Raw genomic sequence first — 17,500 nt, forward strand, 5'->3', positions numbered from 1 at the left:
GAGGAAACAGAGCGGGAGGCGTGGGGGGTGGGGGGGAATGTCACGGCACAGAGGATAAAAAGAGGACATTCATTCCTAGACGATGGAATGTGGCCGTCCGTCCTTATTCGAGACGGTCAGTTTGGAGTTTTGTTTAGGGGGGTGTGAGGCTCAGTGTCTCCTCAGGCAGGGTCAGCCACTGGACAAAGACACTGCAGAGAGCCGCTACCCTCGCCTCCCCCCACCCCCCCCCCCCCCCACACACACACACACACACACACCCATCCCTTGTTCCTGGACAGCTCTAGTTCAAGTGCAGGGTTCCAGGTGTTGTCGAACACGGCCTAATTCTGTGTGGTGAACACACACAAGCTGCTAGGCGTGTGCGCGCGTGTAAACAGGGATTAGAGTGATGTCTCAATCACAGCGAGACAGCCTGACAGCCACAGACATCTGCCAACAGAGAGAGAGAGAGAGAGAGAGAGAGAGAGAGAGAGACAGGGAGAAAGAGAGAGAAAGAAGAAAAAAAACAGATCAAAGAACATGACAGCATGATATGCCAGGGAAAGTTGGAGGAAAGTGAAAATCGAGAAAGTAAGGTGGAAAAAAAGGCTAAACAGATAGGTTTGCAACAGCTATAACATTGGTTTCATATTGTGTAGACACACTATATGTTTACTGTATCATTTTATTACAGTAGTATAGCATTGTATTGAATATTATATTGGTCCGTAAGTTTTGTTGAGGAGGCCTCAGAGTTAAATCAAATAGGAGGCGAAACAGTAATGAACAGCAGTGGTAGCTAAGCTAAATCAGGCCCACTTTCAGTCCAGGGTGATTTCCAGTCTGTCTGAGGGACAAACGTTTCAAAGAAGGCCCTATTAACAGTCGAGTCGAGTCGAGTCCGTCCTCCTTTAGGTGACGCTGAACAACAGCGTGAACGGGAGTCAACCACAACACTTAAGATGTGAAGACAGAAGTCATTTACCGCCAACATTAGCCGCAATAACAAGCGGCGACGGCCGCCTTCTATTGAAATATGAGAGCCGGAGTATGAGGAGGAAGAGGATCTTTTTCGCATGAAGTGTGTCCAAAAACCAGCACTTCTACCAGGAGGGCCCCTGAATGGCATCACTCAGCTCCACGGCACCATGTCAAGTGCAGCAAACAATATACACTCAGCCGAAGCACACATTGATTCTGAAGCCGTGAAACACTCCACCAAATGTGGCAGGCCTGACTTCTTTCCTCCACAAACATTCAAGGATGTCTTCAAGACTCTCTGCAAAACAATGTGTACAGGATTTGTGTGTGTTGTGTGTGTTTGTGTGCGTGTGTGTGTGTGTGTGTGTGTGTGTGTGTGTGTGTGTGTGTGTGTGTGTGTGTGTGTGTGTGTGTGTGTGTGTGTGTGTGTGTGTGTGCGCGTGCGATAACTCATTCCTATTTATAATGACCACACTCCACAATGACAAACACACACACACACACACACTTACCTAACTAGCACAGTCTTGCATTGATTCCAGGTTTTTTTGCATATTCTTCACAATGTAGCTATAACAAATTATATCATTTTCAGTGAGCACTCCCTCAGTGAAGAACTTTCTCATTTAGCTTCACATAAACATTTCAGCGCTATCATATCACATTAAATATAAATTAGACATTTCAGTGCTATCATATCACATTAAATACAAATTAGACATCGCTGTACACACTCACACTATACAGTATATGCATGTCCACGAGTATATATAAATGGCATAGTTAGATGGATAAATGTACTGTACCCGCATCATAAGACAATAACAAAAGCTTACAGTCAGCTCTAGAGACCGGAATGCATTGTAGCTCATTGTACGCCACCCAAATTACAAATCTCCCTCTATTAATTAAGCCTTTTAATCAACCCCCAGCCTAATTGCTTAATTAAATCAGGCCCACAACCCCCCACCACACACACACACACACACACACACACACAGCAACTGATGTGTGTTGGGTAATCAGGGCGGACTGCAACCGCAGGGTTAGGGGATAATGGTGGCAAAGCAGGTGCTCAACTGACACCACGGATGTGCTGTCACTGTCCTCTCTCCCTCCCTCTATCCTGACTGTTTAGCGTCTGGCCTGAGAGATGGACAATGCATCACGGAAATATCACGATTTGACAATATGGTGTCTGTCTTCATGGTTGTTGCTAATGTGCAAAATATTTAAGAGGATATTGCTGACTGGAAAATGACAAAAATAAATAGGTGTCAAAACATAGACATACAGTATATTGTATATCCTTTATACTGTATGATTCAACATAAGATAAGAAATAGAACCAACATATTTGGTCTCGACATGTTCAAGACATTCGAAAATGCAATGCATTGTGCCCCGTCCTCATGAAGACAAAAAGAGTGCGGAATTCAAAACAATCAGGGATGACAATGGCGTTTTTGAAGACGAAAAAAAAAATCAGGGATGACAATGACGTTTTTGAAGAAGAAAAAAAAAAGATTGTGGTGAGCTGCACAGTGTTCTCTTTAAGACATCGGTGGTGTGTGTGCAAGAGTGGGCCTTGAACACACACCTTGTGCGCTGGCATTGTTGCCTGGTGCATCCCAGCCAAGTGTTTCGGTTCCTGAAGAGCTTCCAGAGGAAATTAGTATGTAATGACCGCACTCCGCAACGAAGAAAGGCCCATTATGGCTCTCGCTGACTGTACTTGGCTTTCATTTGCAAGCTAAATGGATGCGCGGGAAGGTGAGAGTTCACTAGCCATTCAAGTATTTGGCTTTAACGGGCTCCAGCACTCTTGCTTTAATTCAAGCAGAAGGACAAGTATGAATAATCGCACCAGATAAGACTCATCAAAAAGAGCCACTCCTCTGTCTGGCATGAGTCTGTGGCTACCCCCCCCCCCCCCCCCCCCCCCCCCCACACACACACACACACACTCACACTCACACTCACACACAGACACAGAACCACACACCATACACACACCTCTCCTTCTCCTTCTCCCCACCCCTGCCTCTGCCACACACACACACACACACCGCCCCCCATCTAAATGGCCAGTGAAGCTTGATGACAAAATACAATTTACCTCATGCCTTTAATTTGTAATTTCCCAGAGACAGTGGCAGCGGTCTGATTCTGTGGTGCGTTGTGGCACACTGTACTATTTCCATGCAAATCCACCATCACTCTAATTTGCTGTCTTGTCTTGTTTACGTCTTATAGTTGCAGGTGAACAGGTGATCCTAATCAGTGCTAAATTGGAAATAGCACCACGTGCTAAAATAAGTAAATACACATACGCATAAATAAATAAATATGTTGCTTCTGATTGCAGCAGAATATGATGTGATTCACCTAACTCTATCACAAACGACCACAAATATTGACATTCAGCACTGCGATGGAAACGCAAAACTATTTGTGTGCGTGTCTTTATGTGCGTGTTTCTGTGTGTGTGTGTGTGTGTGTGTGTGTGTGTGTGTGTCTGTCTGTCTGACTGAGTGCACTTTCTGTGCAGTCCATGCTGGTCCACTGTGTGTGTGGCCAATTTATAAAGAATGGCAGTTTAGGGGGATTTCTCTTTGTGGGGGACATAATAACCAAAGAGTGAATGGTTTATTTAGATACATGAGAGTGCGCGGCCAAACCCGCTAATACCAGGCCCCAGGGGTGTGCATTTCCCGTAATGTATGCACAGGCTAATTTATTACACTGTGACTAATTTCCATTTCTTGTGCTTGGAGTTGCCTCACTAATTATGGGATTTTTTTCCCTTTGGTCATTTTTCCTCGCTGCCTGTTTCATAATTACGCGTCCGCATTCAGGGGATGCATCGGGCTAACAGGAGATGGGCCACCGTGAGCCGGGTGATCACTGTGCTCCCGCACCCAGGTGAGCCCAAGTCCCAGACAGGGCACACAAATGCCCCTTAAATCCCCCACCTCCCCTCCACCAATCAACACACACACACACAGAGTCACACACACACACCCACACACACAAACAGACATAAACATGCATAGCCTTTCCTCGTCTATCCCTCCCTCCCAATCAATCGCTCCCCAAAATCTTTGATCTGGTCGTCTTTTTTTCCCCGCTCGCTCGGGCCCCGACGCCTCTCTTCCACCCCGTCCGGAACTATCAGATGGAGGCGCCTGCGTAATTAGCCGGACGACTTTAATTAGGAGAAAGTTAACCGTCACATGAAAGCCGTCACATCTGTGATCCGCGGCGCTGCCGTGGCCGTCAGCTCTCAGGGGGGTCCGTGTGTGTGTGTGTGTGTGTGTGTGTGTGTGTGTGTGTGTGTGTCCGCTTCAAACGCTGCCCACCCCTGCTGCGCAGGGCCCACTCTGGCGCTCTCGCTCGCTCTCGCGCTCGGCTCGCGGGCGCCAAATCAGGACCTGCCAGTGTCTATACCCAAAGCCTGCCCGATGCCAGGGGACCCGGCGATCCAAGCCCAGACGCAGACATGAGCTAACTACAGAGAGAGAGAGAGTGGAGAGAGAGAGAGAGGGAGAGAAAAGAGGCGGAAGAGATAAAGAGAAAGGCGTGAAAAAGGAAAGGACAGAAAAAGAAGCAGACGAGGGAGAAGTGCTGAAAGACAAAGAATGAGGAGGTGTGACAAACCACACACACACACACACATACACACACACACACACACACACAAACTTACATCGTTTCTTGTCCTTTTTTGTCTCTCGTTAAATGGGTGACACAGAGCAGGACACAAAGGGATCTGAGTCAAAACAATGGCGGCGAGCAAGACATCACTGGCTCGTCATTAGCAGTGGCCCGAGGCATAATTCCCCCTCCCATCCGGTAATAGGTGCCAAGGGACCATGTGTAAAAAGACTTGGCGCCCAGTGCTTGCCCCTCATTTGCTTGTTTATGTTCTTGGCTAGTGTTGCAAAAAAGGAATTGTTACATATCACAGCATTACCCCCCCCCCCCCCCCCAAAAAAAAATAAAAAAGCATCAAGGAAGGTAGCCAACATCAGAGGTTCCTTCACCATCTAGAGGAATAGCCAGCACTGCAGAGCTGTCTCATAAGCCCTCTTTGGATGGGTCTTGGCTAATTGACTCCCTCACGCATCTTATTTAGCTATGTGTTCGGCAGGACAACGGGCCCATCGACGGAGATGCTCCGGCGCCGTTTGGAAGAATAAACCAGTTAATTAGAGACGGGAGTTTAAATGCGAAGGGGCTTGTTTTGTTATTATCATTTCAGACAGCCTTGTTAAGGGAAGCTGTTATGTTTATGGGTGGACATCAATTTCGTCCCTATGTGAAACAAAAAAAAAAAGAAATTGCAGCGAAAGCTTAATATCACAGAATTCAGATATGAATATTGCTCCTTTCTCTCTCCCCTCCCTATCTCTCGCTCTTTCTCTCCCTCTCTCTCTCTCTCTCTCTCCCCCTCTCTCCCTCTCACAGACGCACACATACAATTCCCCACTCACTCTGTTGCTTTACAGGGAGAGAATACAACAGCTGCATACTGCTAGGGTTGTGTTAAATATGGTAAAACGGCTTGACGGATATCACCGCCATTAATCACAGGGGGTGGTGAAATAAAAGGCTTTTTAATTTCATTGTGTGCACATCCTGTTACTCCCTGTCCCCCCAGATGGCACAGACAGCTCCTAGCGGCCCCGCGCGGACCAGCCCTGCCCAGCCCAGCCCTTCCGTTCCCACTTCCCTGCGTCCCCATCCGCTCCGCATGTGTGGCCCTTTTGTGGCGGCACCGTGGCAGGGGATGCCATTTATATTCCGACAACCTCGCGCTCAGGAAGAACAGGGGCGCACAAGCGACAATGCAGCCTCATGACAAAGTGGAGACAGTAACTTATGTGAGGGATGATGACACCGACGCGCGGATCATCTGCCACGACCGCCATTCACGGGGACGAGACACAATGGCACAAGATCGAGCTGCGTTCAGCGTCTTCTTTTTCTTTTGCTTTTTTTCCCCGTGTTTTCTTTTTTTGCCCTCCGCATCTCGAGCACACAACAAGATTAACAATGACGGCATCCACTTTCACTCTTTTTCCTTTTCCTTTTTTTTCCTTTTTTTGTCGTTATAGGAATACAAGAGCCTGGGCCTGCCTTTGTGCAGCTGTAGCTGTGAATGTGCAACTCCAGTGATAACATTTCAATAATCCGGCGAATTTTTTTCAAATCCATCAAATTTTTCGCCCGCCGCCCCGGCTACCTCTTATCCAGGCTGAAACATGCATTAATTAAGCAGGCTTAACAAAGCTGGCGTGGATCCTCCCCCCGCTCCTTCATAGTGAGTGTGTTTAATGTACAGACATGCGTGCCGCCGCGCGCTGGCGTCTGGGCAGCCTCGCCCGGCTCTCCATTGGTGGAGCACCAGGGGGAGATTGTGAAATCGATTGCCACATTGTATTTCACACCCTTTCATCAGGCGCAGCCTCGGAGCCTGGAAAGCTCGCCATTTCAAAAGCACTTAACATACGCCGGCCCCTTTGTTCAAGCAGCAAACTACTTCTGAGGAGACATCAAGGCAAATAAAACCAAATATCAACGCTACCGAAACTCGAGCTGAAGAACAACCAAATTACCCAAAGTTAATGCGTCTTCATTACTATTTATTTTTTTTCTCTCTCTTCACCGTTACACCAAAAGAGAATCTCCCACACTAATGATTTCCTGACATTAAAGCGACAGCCACTGCTGTCACTTTGAATGTGAGAAGGCAGAACAGATTATAACAGCGATTTCTTACATTCCCTGCTGTGAACACCCGAACGATACTTAAAATATAATGATGTTCTTAACCACTCTCATTAGTACGACTGACTCCAGGAAAAGGAATAATACTCTTTTTAGGGTGACGCTGAACAGATTTCAAATTGGAGCATAAAAGAAGTCATACTCATTCAGGGTGAAATATTGAATATGCCTAACCAGGCCATCAGTATGGCAAATGTTTTTGGTGGGCACTTTATGGAAAAGACTCATGTACAGCTGTGACTCGTCTCTGTGTTTATCTGACAAGCTCACCTCATTTGGAATCAGACGACACGCAATACCAGACACTCCACAGACACAAACCTTTCAGCGCTCCACCATTAATTTGTGTTTGTGTGTGTGTGTGTGTGTGTGTGTGTGTGAGCGTGTGTGCATTTTTTTTTTAAATACACAGGACACTTGTTTAGTGTTGGGTCCACACCATGACACCTGAAATGAAACGAAATCAGCGCTCACTGGAGAAGGTGGTACCCTCACATTAAACAAGGCCTAGGTCTGTGTGTGTGTGTGTGTGTGTGTGTACGTGTGTGAACGTGTGTTTTTGCGAGTGTGGGGGTGTTTATGATGGCATGATTTTGACCTCACTCGCCTTCCACTAATTCCTACTTGAGGGGAGACGTGCGCAGCCTACATTTCAGCTGTGCAGAAGGCAATGTCAACATGCATATGCATTATTTCCATAGCGAGGAAAGTCACAGTTGTGCGATTAATTAGGAGAGGCTGCCCTTGTGTTCCTGGAAAGGGTGAAAAGGTATCCGTTTTTTTTTCATGCTCTTGTTTTTGTTGTCACCATCATTTAAACTGAGGCCTTAGCTTATTTTTGACAGATGAGGTATTAAAGTAAAAGTATCACTTTGTTTTAAACATCCCTCTTGAAATAAACAGACACCCACAAGTGAATGTTTTTGTATATATACTGCATGTACATATATTAGTAAATTTTACGTTTTCGTTTCATTTTACGTTTACGTTTTTACGTTTAAGTCTTGAAGTTATATTTTACCTTTCCGTAATCTGTGCATAGCCCCTAATGCAGCCCAAATACATTCTAATATAGGAATAATTTGCTACATCAGAGTGCTACATCTGACTATTTGACAATCATAAACACAGTGCAACTGCGTTTGTAATGGAGGGGAAATGGGAGCGATATAGCAATATAGACTGCGATAGGCAGCACTAGTCCCATTTTATTCTTTTCGCACCACCAGTACAGAACGGCTCTGACAGACGGCATTCTCCGCTTCCCTCCCTGTGAAGGTCTCAGCTTTTCAAACACGGCGTTTGCCCGACGAACACCTAGCCATGGCAGCTGTACAGTAGACAGCCTTGCCATGTAGGCAGCAGGAGAGTGCATTAAGCCAAGGCCAAATGAACGGGACTAGAAACTATAGAGAGCGCATTGCTCCACAATGGGAGCGTCTTCTGATAGCCAAGGCCAATGGCTTATGGTTGTCTCAGTGCGGCCATTACCTCAAGAGCTGTCAATATCTTCCCGAATCCGATAAACAGCTAACGCGCGTTAAATAAGGTGCTGGATTGAAAAACCTGCCCATTTTATGACACAGGGTAACAGCAACCATTTGCCGTGCTTGTCCAAGAACATGTTGAAGGACAAAAATGGTGTGCTTCAGCCCATATATGGTCCTATAACAACCTTTGTCTCTCCTCGTCTGGTCTGTGAACATAAACGCGGGCAATGCTGATTGCCATGTCGAAGCTAATCCGACAGCCTTAGGAAGCGGTCATTTATCTAATGACAGAGTTTCTGTCGAAGACCATCGATGCTGGATCCGAAAAAAAGAACCTTGTGGGAAACACAGAAAACACATCCTTCTTCCAGACCTCCTTCCTCTATTGAGAGAGCAAAGATGAACCTTGATGAGAAGTAGAAAGAGCAGCACAAAGACGTGGGCTGAAATACATGTGTCCTGTCCATACAAACATGCTACAGTTTCTTGGAAACAGTGTCCGGCGTCCGGTATGTCTGCACATATCTTGGTGTATTAGTGTACGCTCAGGGCGGAGGGGTTTGAATGGACGTTGACCCCGTGTGGCCATGCGATGAGGAGAAAGACATAACTCTCATCTTTTTAAATGGAGCGATTGCCTTTGTGTCTGCCTCCTCTCTCCTCTCCCCCCCCCCCCCCCCCCCACCACCCCCCACACGTCCCCCCTAGTCTCATTCACACAATGGGCTCCTCCAACAGCACTGTTTAATTTTATTCATCAGAACAAATGAAAGAAACCGTCGAGGGGGGTGGTGATGGTGGTGGTGATGGTGGTGGTGGGTGGTGGTGGTGGTGGAGGGGGGGGGGGGGGGGGGGGGGGGTTTGTGTGGAAAAAAAATGTTGCCGGGATAATCTGTCAAGCGGTGCGGGCGGTTTGGTGCTCATCTGTAAATGGAAAGTCTCTTCTGTCGGGGGGCCACTCCAGAGCATTTAGTTAAACGGCCCCCGCGCTTCTCTCTTTGTCGTTTGGGTCAATCTATTTCTGCTCAGCACTTTAGATATGACAGAACAATGCAAACGCCCCCCTCCCTACCAACAGCACCTTGTCTTTAAAAGAGAAGGGGGGATTCTGGAGAGTGGAACGCGTATAGTCATCAGAAGTATCCATCCACAGTTGGCCTTGGACGACGCTTTAATTTTGAAGTATAGCTTTTGAAATTTATTTTCTTCCTCAGTCGATGCCATGCTTGCCTCCCCTCAACAACCCCGCCCCCTCCTCATTTTTTCCCTTCTTTCTGTCTTTCTGTCTTTCTTGAAGCTTTCGTTTCCGCTCCGACCCATCATGGTCATCTATTGTCTCTCAAGGTTTTGGTGAAGGCTTGCACTTGTGAGATGAGGTCCACGGCACAAGACTATGGCAAGGTTGTGGCTTTGCTTTGCTTTCCTTTTTTTTTTTAAATTGCATGTCTCAGACAAGCTTTTGATCAGTGGCTCTTTGCTCTTACATGGCAATATATTAGCCAACATATATAGCCTATGTTATTTTGGCTGGAGGAGCCACTAGCATGGCAGGGAATATCATACTGCTTCTAAATCCCACATAGTCCTTAATCAAACAAATCTAGTTGACTGACACCTGATTGGAATTGCAAATCCCCTCAAGGAGGTGAGAGTGCAGCGCGCGGCATGTTTCAACACGGCTCTAATGGCACAGGAAAATGAGTCGGGCTGAAATTACACGCGCCGATTCCAGCGAGAAGCGACTTCTGATGCAGCGGCACCTCGCCATGTGCCGAATTTGAGAGCTTCCTGTTGACAAGGTGAAGTCTTTGTCGCACATATTGGAAAATATGGTGATTTTTTTTTTTTTTTTCTCGAATGTCTGTATGTCAAGGTTGTGTTAGTTTGTGGCAGAAATTGCTGTCACCCCCCCAACACACACACACACACACACACACACACACATGCACACACACCTCAGTGCCAAGGGTGTTTAGCTTTAAGTGGTTAAATTTGCTTGCTGATTATTCCTGAGGTGTTGGGGAAGTTACACAAGTTGTTTTTAGCAGATGGCTGCCAGGAATAATGAACAGAGGACATGATGTTGACATGCTTTACTCTCACAATCACTTCCTGGTTACACAAAGCTCATCATGAAAGGAGCACTGACCACACTGTCTTTTGAAACTATGACAATCTGGAATGTCAGGGTGCCTCCTATCACAGCCCATTTTTAAGCAATGACAGGGGATTCAGATATTTCTGACAGAAGATGTTCAGTTGGCTTGTCGAGGTAGACAAAAAAAAGAGAAAACTTTGACAAATATCATTCGTTGCATTCAAATAGCCCCATTGTCATTACGGAAATAGAGATTAAGTTCACCTCGTCAGACATGAGTATGACAGGTGACTCAATAGGCTGATGCCTAGCGACTAGCCAAGAAGATTAGCAGGGCACTGATATCATTATTTCCGCCTATCAGGGATTCAGCAGGGAGGCAATTGTAATTTCTAGGCTTATTAGTCCATCCTTGCAGGAGGAGAAAAGCTTGCCGATAAAGCTTGTCGGTGACAGGCGAGCATTCCGGCACCAAGTGCTGTCACGGTGACACTTACGAAATGCCAGTGTGCCTCTGTCCCCAGTAATCCTGACTAATAGAGGTTAAAACGCACCACAAAGAGGTCCTCTTAGATGATCAAAACAAGTGGCACATTTGAATTTTTAAGTCAAAGATGCTGGAAACAGAGGGAGTGGTGAGGTGAGATGGTTGCACTCCACCTGGAAATACATTCACACACTGATAGACAGAGTGACAGCTCCGGCTACGCACGAGAACTAAACATCTGATACACACATCCACACACGTCCACACAGAGAGAGAGAGAGAGAAATAGCGAGAGAGAGAGAGAGACAAACACACGCAAACACACACACACACACACACACACACACACACACAGACACACACACACACACACACACACCTACACACACACACACACACACATAAATATAGAGAAAGAGAGGCTAGTCTGAGTTCATTTGGTGTGTGTGTGGGGGTGTGGGTGCCTTGGTGTGTGACAGGCATCTGTCCATAAGGCCACACTTTCTCTTTCTAAGTGGTCCTCTACCCTTGCAGCATTAAGCCCCACAAATGTTTGTAGAGCTCACTAAATATCTCGCCGTGCCTCTTTGTTAAGCTCATTAATGTTTGAGCATGTCTGTTGGTTGCTCAAGACCCAAACAACTCTGGAAATTAAGCTCCCTCTGCGGGGCCGCCGCAGTCACTGTTCATTCCCGCCTGCTTCTGCTAAACGAACGGACATCAGCAGAACTGCGCGCACACACACACACACACACACACACACACACACACACACACACACACACACACACACAAGAGGGAGATTGACAAAGAAAAAACAAGTAAACAAACACAACAGCAAATGAGGACTGAAGTATTTTTTACGTTTCTGCGCAAAACACCTGAATCACAAACCTGCGTTTACTACACAAACCTGTGTGTGTGTGTGTGTGTGTGTGTGTGAATGGAAATGGTGTTTGGTTGTGGCTGGGGTTGTATGTGGCTGTAGTTGGCAGCTTATGGCCTTAATTACTGTTCATTTGTAGACCAAACAGCAGCTTATCGTTTGCCTGTCTGTGACAGCTTAATCTGCTGTATCGGGAAACAGGCAAGCATGTCCACGGTCATAATAGGATTTTGTATGTTTTGGAGGTGTGCTCAAGTCATTTTCTATGCATGTGCTCCGATAGCCATCACATTATTATGGGGACGGTACATATTTGCCATTTTTTAACAAGAGGGGAGGGCCAATGCAGTGCAGAGAAGCACAACGATAATAGCGTTAGCCAGAATCCCACGGGATCACGGCTAGATTTGATGTCTTTCTTTGCAGCTGACATTTCAAGCTAGGAGCTCGCGGTGTGGGACGGCAGCCAGGAATTCTCAGCATGGGCTCGGAGATTCTGTGGTGGATTTGAACGCAGAATCGGTAATCTTTTGCAAATTAGAATGTCACATTTTTTGGAGGGTTTCACATCCTATTCCTGTTATGTCCAACACGGATGTGACACTTTGACTGTAACCTTTTGAGGTTAATTATGTTTTACCGATACACCGTCAGTGAGAAATCTGCAGAGAGAGAGAGAGAGAGAGAGAGAGGAAAAACTGCAAAAATCCAAGCTACTTTATCGCCATACATTTGGTGAATGGAAATTTTAATAGTGAGGACTCTTTCATGGGCTTCAAAGCATTATGCATATAAAGCATTTGCAAGCATATGTGTTATGGAGAGTTGGACGGTGTGAGAGAAAGAGAGACAGAGAGAGAGAGAGAGAGAGAGAGAGAGAGAGAGGAGGGGGCAGAGAGAGAATGGTCGAGTGAGAGAAAGAGAGAGAATGAGAAGAGGGGGTCGACAAAGGGACGTGGGCGTGTGTGCACTAGGATGAAATCTACCTGGTTTTGCCTCGACTCGTGCAATTATCATTAAGCTCCCCATGTAACCAGCGCTCTCAGGAAAGCTGAAAGCTGCCAAGGACCCACACATAATATTAGATTAAATGGGCCCCCCAAAAAATCAATACACAATGCAAATGAAAAGCGGCAGAAGTAGCCACTCAGTATGCATATTTCCTGTCAAGTACACTTTCTGACCTACTGGAATGCCGTCTGCCGCTGAAACTCAGTACTTTCCACTATAATAGCTGATCCCTCGCTAGCTGCGACTGCTATCAGCTTCCCCTGCTGTATCTGTCATACAATGCAACAGCTCTGCGTGTGACAAAACCACCGCATGTAATCGGGCTACTGAAAGGGGGGAGGGGGGGGGGGAGAGAAAAAAAAACACAGAACGAAAGAACCAGTCGTTGAATGTAAGTTGAAGCCATCGCTTTTTACACCTCTGCCAGCAACACCCAGCGGAAATATAAACAGCCACAAATAAGAAGCGCTTGTTTGTGTCGAGGATGCACAGTTCGCAAGAGCAGAGAAAGAGGTAATTATGTATGTGCGAATAGAGGGTGAAGCATTGTTGAGGTGTGTGTGTGTGTGTGTGTGTGTGTGTGTGCGGTACGTAGTGCTTATTTCCTTCTCTTTGTGTCCATTGTGCAGGCATGATTCCACAGGATATAAACCACATGGAGAAGCTACTGAGAGGAGTGCTCAGTGGCAGGGCCCACAGATAAGTGCTTATCATGTACCCATAGCCAGAAGGTCACAGTCAATATTGCTGGTCAATTCTGCACGCACAATTGGCCTGGTAAGATCTGCCGTCTTAACCGGTCAGGATTCATGTCTTTTGTTGCAGTGGGTGACTTCAGTCTGTGGGTGTCTCTGTGACCGAAGCGAGCACATTCTTTCACACGAGCACACTCTTATTTCTTTCTCTCTCTCTCTTTCTCTCTCTCTCTCTCTCTCTTTCTCTCTCGCTCTCTCTCTCTGTCTCTCTCTCTCTCTCTCTTCCTCTTTCTTTTTTTACCACCAAATACTTACTATATCTCTGCCTTTCATTACACCGCACGTATCACGGTGTGCACACATTTAGGACTCTTTTGAGAAATACTTACAGAGGGAAAGGACTGCAATGCAGTGGAGGTAGGCTACACACACTGACTGACTGGCAAGGCAGAGAATCCTGAGAGAGAGAGAGAAGAAACAGGGATTATCAAGATACCTTTGCTTCAGGATGCCTGTGTGCACCAACACTTAAGACAGTCTGTGAACAGTGAATAAAGGTGCATAATTTCCCATTTCCTCACTGATCTACCGAAGGCAAACATGGAGACAAAGCTACCGGGAGAAAGAGGGAATATTAAAAGCATGAAAATGACACAGAACTCAGAGGTATCTCACGTGAGTTGTAATGAGCGAGTGTCTAGAGTTAATTATGTGAGACTAAATTGCAAACGGTACCATGCAGTCATCTTGGTGATAAAAAAGAAGAAAAAAAAACGCGGCCTTCTTGAAAGTTCTGCAATACCTCATTTCATTTTCTGCCATTTTCCTTTCCTTGACGACTCAGTGACTTAATCGGCATCATTACCGCGTCGAAATGAGTATCGTTGCCATGTCATCTTCATCATCTGGCTAAACCATTACTCTGTTATTTTGATTAGCGCCTGGCTCAAGGTGCTCAGTAAAAGAGAACAGCCACTCTACCGACTCTCTCCTCTTCCCCACTCTCCTTCTCCTTCTCCTGTGTGAGTGTCTCTCTCTCTCTCTCCCTGAGAGACACCGAGGCAGAGGACATTTTAGAATCGGCTTGAGGTTAACGGCTATGTGCTGGACTCATTACGCTAAAGGTCACACCCCATACATAAATGCATAAATGCTGGTTAACATCCTGAACACCCTCAGAACACACAGATGAGATTAAAAAAAAAAGGGAAAAGAGGAAGAAAGGAAAAGCCTATCATCCTTAACTGACAATCCGCTGCCCGAGGCTTGTCTCGCGTTGGACCCAAAAGAGAGGCCTACCGTTCCCTTGCCAGAGAGAGACATCTCTCACCGGGGGGGAAGGGAACATCAAAGCACCATGCAGAATGTATCAATATAATAACACTAAAGGTCAATCCAAAATGTCATCCAATAGACACTAAATAGCTTTGCAAAGAGACTCTTAAACATGTAGCGCCAACTTCTCCTCACGATGACAAAAACAAACTAAACGTAGCCGAGTAGCCCTACATTGTAGGAGCAAAGAAAAGTAGCTACAAAAACCCACCACAATGTTTTAAAACATGTAAGATAGCCTAATAATATGTCAATAACTATGTAATTATCAAAAACAACTAACATTGCAACGCTAAATGGAAATTCAAACAGTATTTCTTTTCACTAACTAAACCTGAGTCTCTCTGGGAGCCTTACAGACTCCACCAGGCATTCCACTGTGCAGAAGCTATTATCATTTGATGGCATCTTTTCTCCTCAGATCGGCGTGCGCTTGCAGGGGGAGTGAGGACAAGGGAAGCGGCCCTAGACACAATGCTGTTGAGTCTGGGAACAGGGCACCGAATAGAGCACACCTAGCGCGCCAGCGCTCACTGTTGTCCCACACACACAGAGCACGGGGCTGTCTTCGGGTGGCGGCGCTGTCCATTCACGCCCGTGGCCCTTAAAGAGTCATATCCTGCCTTGTTTGGCTAAAGAACACTTTTCTGTCTGTACAGATCCCATCGCCTCTCGCGACCCCCCCCCCCCCCCCCTCTCGCCTCGGCGGTCACAATGGGGGACTTTAACACTGAGGGCTGGGGAGAGGGCAACGGGACGGACCACCAGCACACTTGGCCACGCCGCGCCCCATAATCGCACCCCAAACAAAGGGGCATTGAGGCCTCCCGGCCTCCCCGGGCTTTTGTGAGACGACCCTGAGGTACCAACGCCCACAAGGCACCGCGGCTCCACTTCCTGTGCCTTCGCCGGGGCCGCAAATTTATTGTGCTCGTCCGTCAATAATGCCAGGGCCTGTTACGTCCGGGGCAAGTCCACGTTGGAATGAGCTCACTTTGTAGACGCTCTCCACTGCTGGACTGGTGGTCCAGCTCTTTTGACACCCCCCTGCCCCCCCCCGACCAAACAATGACACGGTTTGTTGGTGGGTCTTTTTTTGTCTTGTCATTTCTTCCGTTCCTCCTGTCTCACCACTTAATGGATGGGTGTTACTGTTGAACTATGGCTACATCCCACCCCACCCCACCCCACCCGCCCCCACCCCACAACCCCCACAATCAACGCTAGAGGCAAGCTCTCTCTCCCCTTGGCCTGCCTGTCTGCCTGCCTGCTGCAGATTTCACCTTTGTTGGGCAGAACTAATAGGATTAAAGATGGTTACTAGCTCTATCGGAGAGAGACACCAACGAGGCTGCAATGGAAGGTTCTCTTGAGAGACGGGTCATTGTTGCTCTTCGCCCCATCACCCACTGTTTCCCCCTGGTCCCCTTCGACGGGGACTCTGTTTAGGAGAGCAGAAGAAGAGGGTTGGCTAGGTTGGCTTTTGGGATGGTGGGAGTGTGTGTGTCTGTGTGTGTGTGTGTGTGTGTGTGTGTGTGTGTGTGTGTTGTGGCGGAGGGGGTGTTAGCCCCCAAGAAAATCCGCGGATTACGGGAACACTCATTACAATGTACACAAAGAGCATGGGATCAGGGAGAACACAAATGGAGCATCTAAGTCAAATAGGCTGGCCCGGAGGATTCTCCCCTGTCCCCCTGCCCACGACTGATCAGGTTTTGTGCAGCTTCATTCCCCTCATTCAGACCTGGATCAGCTCCTGGGCCAGTGGGGTGTGAAGTCAAACCACCAACAGGGATTGGAATGGCCTTTGGCCACCGCCACTGGAGGGGCGGAGCAGGGGACCGGCCAGCCCCTCTCTGACAATGTGATGGGCGCCATCCTCCAGGAAATCACACATTCACTATCCGTTGGTACATGTCCTTCAATACCATGAAGCGTACAACTATTAACTGATTATTACCACTTATATTGCATATTCATTGCTAAAACAGAGGAATTGCTACAATCAGGGCTGTAATCTTAGCTTTTTCTCTAGGAGCACAGGTGCTCCTAAATGAGGAGCACAGAAAAAATTTTAGGAGCACTATGACATTTCCTTGAAAACCTTATTGCCTTAAGCAGGATACAGATCATTCACAGCAGTGGCAATCCTAGTCTCTGCTCAAACCCTTCGCACACACAGAAAATGGCTCGTCTTGTTTCTATTTCATATTTTGAATTCAGAATTTGTATACATTTTGTTAACAATTTATAGCATTTTAGGATCTGCATAATTACTTATAGCTTAAAATATTCAGTGATTTGAATACTTCATATTGATTACACTGGTCTTTAATGATATTACAGGGGTGGTGTGTAGGTCTAACTGAGTGCCTGTCATTTAAGAAGTACCGTACGTGAACATAATTAGGTTTTATTCGGTTTTCGGAAATTAGTCACGCATAGTTCAAGGATACATGTTTTCATTAAAGCAACACTAAAACACTTTTCCTCTGTCGCACACACGCTATTTGTTTATCCAGCAAATAACAGACAAGGTAGAATATTTTGCATGGTTTTATGTAAGTATGATGTATTGCGACATTGAAGCAAGTCAAATTTGTAGTTTCTGATGTCTCATTTAATCGAACTACAGATACACTACCCCACCTCGTAAAGTTACATAGTGTGGTTATAGCCGATAGAGGGCTGCGAAGTGAAAGCAGAAGTGCCATTCACCCTGTTACGAGTTGATGAACCGCT

General features: G+C 46.6%; 1 long non-coding RNA gene across 1 annotated transcript in view; it reads right to left on the reverse strand.

Moving 5' to 3' along the window:
• LOC134067264 (uncharacterized) overlaps window positions 1–17,500 on the reverse strand; it is a 30,134-nt gene that overhangs the window by 10,335 nt on the left and 2,299 nt on the right. The window contains exon 3 of the long non-coding RNA XR_009936492.1: window positions 13,813–13,880. This is a non-coding gene — a long non-coding RNA (uncharacterized LOC134067264). The remainder of the gene's footprint in view (window positions 1–13,812; window positions 13,881–17,500) is intronic.

This window comes from Sardina pilchardus, chromosome 20, assembly GCF_963854185.1.
Source record: "Sardina pilchardus chromosome 20, fSarPil1.1, whole genome shotgun sequence".
In the NCBI taxonomy this organism is placed as follows: Eukaryota; Metazoa; Chordata; class Actinopteri; order Clupeiformes; family Clupeidae; genus Sardina; species Sardina pilchardus.